Source organism: Dipodomys spectabilis, unplaced genomic scaffold, assembly GCF_019054845.1.
Source record: "Dipodomys spectabilis isolate Male_0828 unplaced genomic scaffold, ASM1905484v1 ptg000121l, whole genome shotgun sequence".
Classification (NCBI taxonomy): Eukaryota; Metazoa; Chordata; class Mammalia; order Rodentia; family Heteromyidae; genus Dipodomys; species Dipodomys spectabilis.
This window is the reverse complement of record NW_024870798.1, coordinates 9,105,887-9,117,889: the sequence shown is the minus strand read 5'-3', so window position 1 is coordinate 9,117,889 and position 12,003 is coordinate 9,105,887. Positions and strand designations below refer to the sequence as shown.

Below are 12,003 nucleotides of genomic sequence, written 5' to 3'. Positions count from 1 at the left end.
TGGGCAGATGTGGAGAGGATTCTAGAAGGGGATCAAATCCGATGCTTTGGGCAGGAGTATCAGTTATTTTTACAGAAAGCAACAGAGAAATTAATTTTCTTTTCTGACTACTGAAAAGTGGAAAGATGCTCAAGTTTACCATTTAAGGGAACAATAAACATTTCAAAAATCTCTGTCTAAACTTTGGTTTTCTTAAAAAAAAACACACACACAAAACCAAGTCATCACAAAAAGAAATATAAGTTGAGGCTGTAGGCGGGTGCTGTTCTGTCCGTGGCAGTCTTTTGTGCAAAGTAAGGCGTATTGGAGCTCCAATTTAACTGATGCAGTGGGGTTTACTGCCTCTGCATGCCGAGGCAGTGCACGTCATCGGTGCCCTTGCTCTTGAAGCCTGAGAGGGGCTGACCATACTTGTCCACGTACCAGCAGAAGTCCTGCTTTCTGCCTTTGGAGTGGCTACACTGCTTCTTCTTATAAAATCCTTTCTTGTCCCAGTTGGGGATGTGCACACCCCTGGGACTCAGCACATTGAGAAACTTCAGGTGATTCAGGGTGTCTTCCATCTCTCTAAGGCAGGGACCATATTCTGTGTCCCGTTTGGACTCCGAGGAGAAGGTCTGGGTGTCCATGTTCTGGGACTCATAGTCAACTTTATAGCGCTGGTTGTCCTTCGCGTGACCTTTCTTGATGGTGTCCAGCTTTGCGTGAATGGAATGGAACTTGGAGTCAGGCACCCTATGTGTGCAGGGCAGGGCATGGCTCTCCACGCTCCCTGTGCCTCGGTCCTTCTCCGACTCACTAGTATTTCCTGAGGCGGAGGGCACCAGCAGCAGGTAAGCCTCAGCTGGCCGGGATGCTGGCATTGGGGGAGAACCCGCAGCCGTCCAGTAGCGCCTGCAGTGGGCACGGCTTTCCCAGTGGCAGCTGGCAGCTGAGCCCCTAGCTGCAGCTGCAGCGTTCGGTGTAGACACCGCACGGCTGGCCCTTGCGCAGAGCACATGTCAGGCAGCAGGCATAGCCTGGCTCGGGCACCAGATCGGCACACCCCTGCACTGAGCCAGCGCTTTGGCATCACAGGGCTCTCAGCGTAAGATGGGACCCTCGTCACCGGCGGCCTGAGGAACAGAGCCAGGGCGGTGAGCAGAGCTGCCCAGAGTGCGGGGCTCCGCTCGATGCATGGCGCCTGTCGCAGGGGCCAACTGGAGTAAGCGGTTACTGGGTCTAGGCAGGCGGTGTGAGATTGCAGGATCTGGAGCGCAACTACTGGTGCTCGGCGTGCAGCTGCCCAGCTCGCACCTCAATACCTATAAGTTCTAATATCACCCTTTTTCTGTGTTATAGTAGTTTGGCTGATTTTAATATAGTTAATCTATTTTGAGTTGATGTTAGTGCAAGCAGAGATCCACTTCTAGTTTTCTGCCTGTGGATGTCCAGTTTTCCCAACACCAATAGTTGAAGAGGCTATGATGTGTGTGTGTGTGTGTGTGTGTGTGTGTGTGTGTGTGTGTGTGTGTGTGTCTGTGTGTCTGTGTGTCTGTGTGTCTGTGTGTGTTGGTCGTGGGGCTTGAACTCTGGGCCTCGGAGCTACCCCTTTGCATTTCACCTCCAGGCTAGTACTTGAACCACAGTTCACTTCCCATTTTCTTGAGGTTTATTGGAGCTAAGAGTCTCATGGACTTCCCTGGCCCTGCTGGCTTTCAACAACCATCCTCAGATCTCAGCCTTCTGAGTAGCTAGATTAAAGGCATGAGCCACAGGCACCCAGCAAGGCTATGTTTTTTCCACATTACATCTTTCGCTTTTTTGTCGAATATCAGATGATTGTAAGTATGTAGTTTTATTTCTGGGTCTTTTCATCTTTTCTAATACGTTTTTTATTGTAAAAATAATGTACAAAGAATTACAGTTACATAAAGTAGGTAATGAGTTCATTTCCTCTCAAGCATTGTTACTTCCTCCTTTGTTTTTCCCCTACCATCCCTACCCTTCAACCTCCACAACTACTCCTTTCCATCCCACCTCCCCACTCCCTGCATAAATTGTAAAGTACGTTTTTGAACATAGTGTCTTGATCTCATTGTTCAAATGGGTCAAACTGTATCCCTAGTTAAGCATTTGTTTTTTCCCTTCTCCCCCCAAAGCTAGAGAAATGTATATACAAGATACAGGACATCGACATCAAAAAAAAAAAAAAAACACACACACAACATAGGTTACAAGATTGGGTCGAAGAATGATGATTGTTGACTTAATTTGATAAGTATTCTATAGCTTTTAATGGTAAGCCTTATTAACTCAAAGGGGGAGCAAAATCATTCAGAATAGTGGAATGTGGCTACCACTCATTTGATGTGTGTGGATAGATTATGATTAATCAAAGTATATCTATTAATTCCCAGTGGTAGACTGCTATGCTAACTGGGAGGAGACTTTGTTAATGCCAGGCATTTTAATACTGGTAATGAAGCAGAATATGAGGGGAGAGCATTTGCTAAGGATGTAACTTCCTAGGCTCATACTAAATACATTGAAGTAGAATGCTAAGTGCTGATCAACTGAGCACCAAATTTGATTTGTTGACTTATTTGTTTTGTGAAGTCCAGGGATTTTAACCTAGAGCCTGGGTGCTGTCCCTTAATTTTTTTTATCAAGGCTAGTGCTCTACCAGTTGAACACAGCTTCATGTCCATAATTTTGGTGTTTAATTGGAGATCAGTCTTTCCAAATTTCCTCTTTGGGCTTGCTTCAAACCTGATCCTCAGTTATCAGCCTCCCGAGTAGCTAGCATTCCAGTTGTGAGCCACCAGATTCTGGCTAGAATCACATTTTAAAAGTATATAGGTGAATCAGATGTGTCTAGGTACTATTTGAGCACTTTGGTTCCAGTGGGTCATGTCAGATTTAGAATAACATCAGAATTTTTCTCCTTGTAACTCGCAGCATCCAATATCTATATAATTTATTCTGATCTTCATGTCTGATCTTTTTTTCTTCATTGTACCTTTTTTTTCTTACTTCACAAGCAAGCACGTCAGTGATGTTTTCCTTTTCTGAAGCAAGTTACGTCCTTTCCCATCACTGAGGGATGTAGTTGCTGCTCTTAGTGCCTGGAGTACCTGCTTCTAGTTAATTGCATGGATGATGGCTCTCAGGTTAACTATCTCCTCCTCAGGGATATCTCCTCACATACCCGCTGTGAAATTGTTGCCACAAAACTACCAATGTCATGTCTCTGATTTACAAAAATTATCATTATGATTTCTGGTTTTCTTTTCAGCATGAAATTGATGAGGAGAGAGCCACATTCACTTGTTTCTCCAACACCTATAATAGTGCCTGGTCCTTAGTGCTCAGGAGCTTTGCATGGGGATCAGCCTTCTCCAGCTCAATTTATCCTAGATTCTGGTCAGGACAGCTCTTGAAGCTGATATCTGGTGGCTAGCAGTCATTCCCTCTCATTCTTTGTGCCTTTCTGTGTTGTTGAATCCACTTCAGAGAAAGATCAGTGCCTGACACCTATTTGCTGTTATGGAAAGATGGCTATGACACCATACAAGTTATGGGCATTGTTTTGTGAAGCTGTGTGCGGAGATGCATCCCCACACAAGTTCTCAAAGGCAAGTGTCTCCCATGCCCAGGAGTGCATTCCACAACTCAGCATCCAAACTATCACCTACTCCCTAATGCACTCAGTGTATATTCCCATTTCCTTTAAAAAAAGAAAAATCAAGATATGCCTTTCATGATTTGTCATTGAATTATTGAAACAAAGTATATAATTTGGGGGCTGGAAAGGTGGCTCAGTGGTAGAGTGCTTGCCTTGCATGCATGAGGCTCTGGGTTCGATTCCTCAGAACCACATAAGCAAAAAGAAAGTAAGCTAGAAGTGGCCCTGTAGATCAAGTGGTAGAGCACTAGCCTTGAGCTGAAGAGTTGAGGGATAGCACTCAGGCCCAGAGTTCAAGCTGACAACTGGGCACCCCCAAAAAGTATATAATTTTATGTATTTGTAAGTCTTTGTCCATCTCTCTTGAGCCCTTGACATATTTCTATGTGTTTGCAGCTTGGGAAGGGAAATAAGGTTTAATTCAGGATAGTCAAAAACATTTTGGGAAGGAATGCCAACTTTCCATCTGATGTTCTACAGATGTCCATCTTGGCACAGGAACTGAGTAGACTGTCATAGCATAAGAGGCTTGTCCTGACTTCTACTGACTTTCCTCTGGGGTCACAGAGTGTGATCCAACTGCATACGTGTCGCTTGGCTACACTCGAGGGACCAGGTCTCCTCTGAAAATCTAATGGCATGGGAGTAAGAGAAACTAAAACTCAGAACTCAGCTTCCCACATCACTAGGATTACAGGCCTGAGTCTCATATACTAACTCATAACCGCCTTTTTATACATCGTGTAGCCTGTTTCATTATATTCACCTCATAGACAGATATACAAATATATGTTTATATTTATTCATTTATTTATAATCAGTGTTACATCTAGAAACACAAAAATATGTATTCATATAATTATAATCAAAGTTATATTACCGCTTTCCCCAATAATGTTTTACAATAATATTATGTGAAAAAAATACTTAAGATTGAAAAAGTTAAAAGCCCTTGTAGTATGAAAAATCATATTCGATCTTATATATCATATAATATACTATATAAAATGTAATGAATATAACATGTATTTCCATATAACTGATTTAATTGCTTCCTGATTTTGTTTGTCCATCTATGTAAACCTTCTTTCTTCTATTGATGATGGCTTATACTTTCCAGTGTCGATATTTCTTATGTATTTTGTCAAATATATTCAGCCCTAAGTAGAATTTTTATGTTAATGGAGCCAATTTTTTCTTCAATATTTCCCAAAGCACAATGAATATGTATACAGACTTGAGCTCACTGTTGGAAAAAAGTCCCACATACCAGTATAAGTATTGTAGCATATGTCCCAATTGACAGAACAGCTTTCTAGGTCATCTGATCTGGTATGTCCTAGATCTTTTGTAGCCACCTTATCACCACATGCAGGCATGGCCTGGCTTCCTTGCAACTCCCTGTGCATTTAGCCATTCCCTTTATATCCAGTAGGCTCTCTTGTTCATCCCCCTGTCACTCTGTTTTCCCACACACAAAACACATGTGCATGGTGCTTTACATTGTAGGTTGAAAAAAAAAACACATTTAAGGCTCATGAATTGTATAACATAACATAAACACTGACATTTTAATAACGTTAGAAAATAACTAGAATGATCATTTTACAACAATCAGGACCAAAAAGAAATATAAAAATTTTCTAAATAAGGGGGGAAGCAATCTCTAAATCTGGATTGTCTTCTAAGTTGCCTTCAGACACAAATTCTGCCTCAGAGTCCTCAAAATGATCTACTTCCTCATTAAAGGCAGTATTTTCTTCCTGAGTCTAGGGAGGGACAGATCTTATTTCTCAACTGGAAATTGGATCCCCAGCAGAAGGACAGATTGGTCTGGATATTCTGTCAGAACAGATTCCCTTTCCTCAACTGAATCTAGACTTTGGACCTAACTTATTGGTTTTCCTGAACATAGACTGGGGTAATTTTCCATTAGCACATATTTACCCTGCACTCCAAGACCAAAACATTTTTTACTGGTTTGGATGTGATCTAGGTGAATTGTGAACATCAATGGAAGACATTCTGGATCATCTTCTTCCTTGGTGGTATGTGCAGGTACACCTACATAATATGTGGAGTTCAGAACCAGTGGGATGTCCACAGGACTCAAAACCTAGTTGGGTCTTTCTACACATTGAAAAAAGCCTCTATGTTCACATGCTTTCTGGAGTCCAGTGTTGGCTTCCAATCTCCATCAGTCACCATAGGCGACATCACTGATGGGTTCTTTATCTGGAGTTCAGCAGGAAGTTCTCTACAGTGACACAAACATAAGAATGGAAACAGGTACAGGAGTCTTAGAGTACACTCTAGAAGTTAAAGTGTGACTAAACTTCTATGAGGATTTAGTAGGAGAAGCTGTACAACTTGAGTTTGGACTGAACACTGATGAGAAGGTAGGGTGTTTCTAATGAGTGGTTATGTCCAAGTTCTTTTAAAAAGGGAACAGACATTACCCGGCATAGAACATCCATAAAAGGACATTTTGCCAAGCTGGGTAGTACAAAGGGCTTTTGGCCAAGCAGGCCCATCCCTTGAGACCTAGGATCTATCCCTACTCACAAGCTCTAAGGCATCTAAACAAGGATTATTTACTCTTTTTCTTGGTCTCACAGGCCATGCGTTGCTCCAGCTGGTCCAGAAGAATATGTAAGCAGAACAGCAAGTCTGAAGAGGGCATGTTGAGCTTGTCATACTGTGTAAGTTTTTTCAGGATGTCAAGTTTCTTGTGCTCATAAAAATCATCAGGGTAGATGTCCATCCAAATAGTTAAGATGGAACAATCGATGCTGTGGGCATATTGGTGACAAGGAAAATGAGAGTCTGCTATCTCCATCCTGAGCCTTCTACTATAGACCCTTTCTGGCAGGACTAGAATGTTGGGAAGTGGGAAGAAACTCCTGGAAGCAGAATGCTCCTCACAACCCACTTCTAGAAATTTCTAATACAATACTCCAAAATTCTCCCTGTGATGGGCAGAAAATGTTGTTTCCCCACTGTATCTGACTTGCTACACACAACCCTCCCTGTCATCAAGGGATTGTGATCCATGCTGGGCTGGTCATAAACGGAAAACCCTGTCATAAAAATGGCTAAAGCAGCACTGAGCGCAGGTGGCTCATGCTTTTAATCTTAGCTATTCAGGAGGCTGAGATTTGAAGATCCCAGTTCAAAGCAAATCTAGGCAGGAAAGTGTGTGAGTCTCCTATCTCAATAATCCACAAGAAAACTAGAAGCGGCACTGTGGCTGAAACAGTAGAGCACTCGCCTTGAGCTGAAGAGTGCAGGGACAGTGTCCAGGTGCAGAGTTCAAACCACATGACCAACAAAAACAAAAGTGACTAAAGGGAAAAGAGCAGGTGTATGGCTCACTTTGTAGAGCACCTACCTAAAATGCATGAAGCCCTGAGTTTAATTGCTAGGATTGAAAGGAGGAAAGGATATGAAGGAATGGAAAGAAGAAAAGAAGGAAAGGAGGAATTTTGATATAACCAAATACTGGAAAGATATGAAGTATTAAATAAAGGTATCACAGCTATTTTATATGAAAAGATACTGATTGTTTACTAAAAGGCAAATTATAGAATGTGGAATTCAGGCTAAAATACATGTACAATTTTGTTTTTCTGTAAAGTGATACATGCTTCTTTAGTTTAAAAGTAGTAAATGAGGTTAAAAAATGGAAGAGTTGTTAGAAATGAATCATTTCTTATCACTTTTTCTGCTACATTCATTACCTACAAAATTGAAACAATGTTCATCATTTTACTTATTAATTTAATCTTTCATCTTTAGTGTATAGTCTATTGTGCACATCGTTTGTTTAAACTCTTTTTTTGTTTGTTTTTTGTCCATCATGGGTCCTGAACTCTGGGCCTGGGCACTGTCCATTAGCTCTTCACCTCAAAGATATCACTCTACCACTTGAACGACAGTGCCACTTCTGGCTTTTCTGCTTATGTGGTACTTAGAAATCGAACCCAAAGGCTCATACATGCAAGGCAAGCACTCTACCACTTAGCCACCTTCCCAGCCCTGAAATCTTTATTTTTTCCTTCAGACATGGGGCTTGAATACAGGGCATGGGTGCTGTCCCAGAGCTTCTTTGCTCAAGGTTAGTACTCTACCATACAAGTTTAAACCATAGTGCCATTCTTGTTTTTTAGTGGTTAATTGGAAATAGCAGTCTCATGGGAACATTTCTGCCCAGGGCTGGCTTTGAACCACCATCCTCATTTCTCAGCCTCCTGAGAAGATAGGATTACAGGCGTGAGCCACCTGTACACTTGTGCTCATTTTTTTTTTCCTTTTAACTGTTACATAAGTTTAGTTCCCCCACCGATATACGTGCAAACTGAGATGCAAATTGGCTTTAAATTACAAATTGCCTGAAATTACAAATGATGGCAAATTGTTTTTAACGTTTTTTTTTAATATGAGAAGCTTGAACTGAGGGCCTGGTTGAAATCCCTGTTCTCTTGTGCTCAAGGCTATCACTCTACTAGTTTGGCCCACAGTGCTCCTTTTAGTTTCTTGGTAACCAGTTAATGAGATAATAGTCTCACAGACCTTCTTACCCAGACTGTTATTAATCCTCGATTATCAGATCTCAGCCACCTGAGTAGAAAATAGTTGTAGTGTTCCAGTGAAGAGTCCTAGCCAGAGAATTACGAAGTGTGCCATCACAGTACAGAGAGTTTGGCCAGAGAGGGAAAATCCAGTCAAGGAAACAGATCTGAGCACTTGCCATTAGCTGCAGCTGCGGTGGTGGTGGCAACCGCAGCAGCCGAGCCGCCAAAAGAACAACACAGAGTCTGGGACAATGGTGCCAGACACAGCAGGTGACGGGATTCTACTTCAAACCAGAAAGAACTGACAAGTAGCAGATATCTTCATCCTGCAGATCACAGACCAGAGACAACCCAGGAACCAAGACTCCAGTGTGAGTAGAATCCTGACATACTCACTCTTTCTCAGGGAACAGAGGAGGGAAGGCCACCCTTCTCGCCCTCACCCCTGGAGATCTCCATATTTGATATTGAAAAGGCCCAGCTGAGCAGCTAGTTCCAACTCAGGCCTTGCCTTGGGAAAAAAAACAAAAGAGTCATTTATGAGGTCACAGGCACCTGACTTGAACTGCCAGGCTCAGCTCCTCCTTAGGAAAAGTCACCCAGCCCAGGCAGACAAAGCTCTGCCCCGAGGGGAGTGACTTTCTTCACTGGGTAAACAGAGCCAGAGGCTGCCCCTCCCTACAGCAGCCTAAACAATCAAGTGAAATTCAGTAAACATAAACGCTGAGAATGGCTCCAGGCTGGGCTTCCTGAGTGTCTCAGAAGCTACCCCTCAGGGAAAAGCTACAATTTGCTGAAAGGCCTCAACTCTACCCAGAACCTAGCCTCATCACAGCATCTTCAAATTAGAGGAAACAGCCATCTCCCTCTTTTGTGAAACTCAAAGCAGATCTCCCTCTCATTGAACTAGCCTAGGAGGAGGATCACAAAATCCTGAGCATATTTCTGCCTGCTAAAACAAATTGACTTAAGAAACCAATCATGCCACAGGGAAACCAAACACCACAAGCAGACTAGAGACTCCACCAAGAGACTGGTTACAGACACAGGGAGATACAGGATCTTCCCATCTACTTCTCCCCCCCCCAAAAAAAAAGAACTCTTTTTTGTACCTTTTCTAATTTTTAGTTAAAAAAAAATTGTTTTCTATTAATCATTTTTTCTTCTCTCCTAATTTTTATTTTAGGTGTATGTGTGTGTGAGTGTGCTTTGTTTAAATCTCTAATGACCTTTTGGTCCTTTTTTCTTTTTTTTTTTCATTCTTTTCATTTTTTCTTCTGTTTCCTTGTTTTTTGTGTGACTTATTTGCTATTCTGCTCATCCTCAGATATATGCCCGTCGTCAAATATTAGACCTTACCCCCATTGTATACACACTTAATCAAGAATTTTATTACTCAATTCAAAACGTCTTAGCCTTAAATAATGTAATAGCAGTATTATCTCTTTAGGCTATATAATTTCTGAGAATTTTTAGTTTTTAGTTTTTCATGTCTCCTTTCTATCCTTCCCCTCCTCTCATCGTATCTTTTTCTTCTCTCAATACCACCTTAAACTTAGATAATTTTAAAGATTCATTTCATAAATTTAATATTTGTTTTTCCCATTTTTTTCTTGTCTGTTTTTTTCTCTCTCCTACTATTCTGTCCAATCCATTTCCCTCTTTGAGATTAGAACTCGGTTAAATTCACTCTCCTTTTACCTCTCCACATTCTTCTAATCCTATTTTTCCTCATATTTGTCCCTAAATATAATAATTTCTGGTTTGCCAAATTCATCCTTGCTGTTGTTAGCCCATTAATCCATAGTTGTTTGATGTTGAATAGATTGTATCTGTTGAACTAGATTATATCTGAGTCCTTTTGCCTGTGCAACTACAGGACATTGGTTGATGCATGCCTTTGAAAAAATATTCTACCAGAAAATTGGTGTTACTTTCATATCAAATGGACAGAACAAGCCAGAGAAATACAAGAAAAATCCAAGTCCTGGTATCTCAACTCCCACTCATGATAACCAGTATTCCAGAGGAGAGTTCTCCAATAGCTCAATAAATATTACTGGGAAACATGGTGAATGAACAGATAGAAAACCTGCAAAGGACTCAGTGTGATCATGATAGGGAGAGAGCAGAAGCAAACCAAAGATCAATACAATAATCTCATGAGCATGAGGAAGCTACTCAAAGGTTGATACAGAAATGTGTGAACAGGTTGAGAACACTCAAAGAGAAATAAAGGAATTGTGTGAACAGGCTGAGAACTGTCAGAGAAATACAGGAATTGCATGAGCAGGCTGAAAAGAGACAAAGAGAATGTCAGGAATTGCGTGAACAGGCTGAGAACAGTCAAAGAGAACTACAGGAATTGCATGAACATGAGGAAGCTAATTAAAGAGTAATACAGGAATTGCAAGGGAGGGATGAGAATAAACAAAGATCAATAGAGGCATTCATGGAATCCATAAACAGACAGCTGAAAGAATTCAGGGAGACCACAAAGGGAATGCTGATTGGAACCCGAGAGAAGGAATGGGAGTATAAGGAAACCATAACCAAACAACTAAGTGATTTGAGAATAAGAACTGAACACCAAATTAAGGAAATAAAGAAGTCCATACAAGATCTGAAACAAAGCTCCCAAAAAGAATTTGAAGACAACAAAACCAAACAATTAGAAGGAAAATGAATGAAAAACAAAGAATAAAGTCTTGACAGTAGGTTAGACCATGCAGAAGATCGAATTTCGGTGAATGATGACAGCCTAGATATTATAGAGAAAGAATGTAAAACTATCCAAGACAAATCCAGAAATATGATAGATATATTCAGCAATTGGAAGACACCATCAGAAAGCCTAATCTGAGAATAATGGGTGTAGAGGAGCACCTAGAGAGAGAAGATAGTGGTCTAGGAAATTTGTTTAACAGGATCCTAGCAGAGAAATTCCCAAACATGCAAAAGGATAGGCCTATTCAGATACAAGAAACGTTTAGAACCAGACAAGAGCAGGACATCCCACCACCACATTATAATATGCACAAGATCAATTCAGACCAAGGAAAAGATCCTTAAAGCTGTCAAGGAAAAAAGATCAATCATCTATGAAGGGGAAACAATTAGAATAACTTCATTTTTTTCAGCACAGAAAATTAAAGCAAGAAGAGCCTGGGATGATGCATGCCATGACCTAAAGACGAAGGATGAACCACGAATAGTGTAAACAGCTAAATTCTCCTTCATAACCAAAGGTGAAATAAAAACCTTCCATAGCAAAGGAAAACTGAAAAAAAAAATCTCCACCAAACTGGTCCTACAAAAGATACTTAAAGATGTCCTACACAGAGAGAACTGACAATACCACAATAAAGGCAAAGAAACGGCATCCAAATTGAGAATCCAAAAACCATAGGAACAACCAAGTTGCCACAGCACCCAAGAAGGTGGATAAAATGGCAGAAACTACCAAACACTTCTCAGTCCTTTCTCTCAACATTAACGGACTTAACTCTCCAATTAAGCGACATACACTGTCTAGATGGATTAAAAAGCAACATCCTTTTATCTCCTGCCTTCAGGAATCACACCTTGCTCATAAAAACAAACACACTTTGAACGTGAAAGTCTGGAACAAAATCTACCAAGCAAATGACCCCCATAAACAGACAGGAATTGCAGTCATAATATCAGATAAAATAGACTTCAAATTAAAATTAGTGAGAAGAGATAAAGAAGGTCACTACATACGAATTAAGGGATCGTTCT

General features: G+C 41.0%; 1 pseudogene; it reads right to left on the bottom strand.

Moving 5' to 3' along the window:
• Positions 1 to 253: 253 nt before the first annotated feature.
• On the bottom strand, positions 254 to 1,178 carry LOC122115554 (annotated as a pseudogene).
• Between the last annotated feature and the right edge of the window lie 10,825 nt (positions 1,179 to 12,003).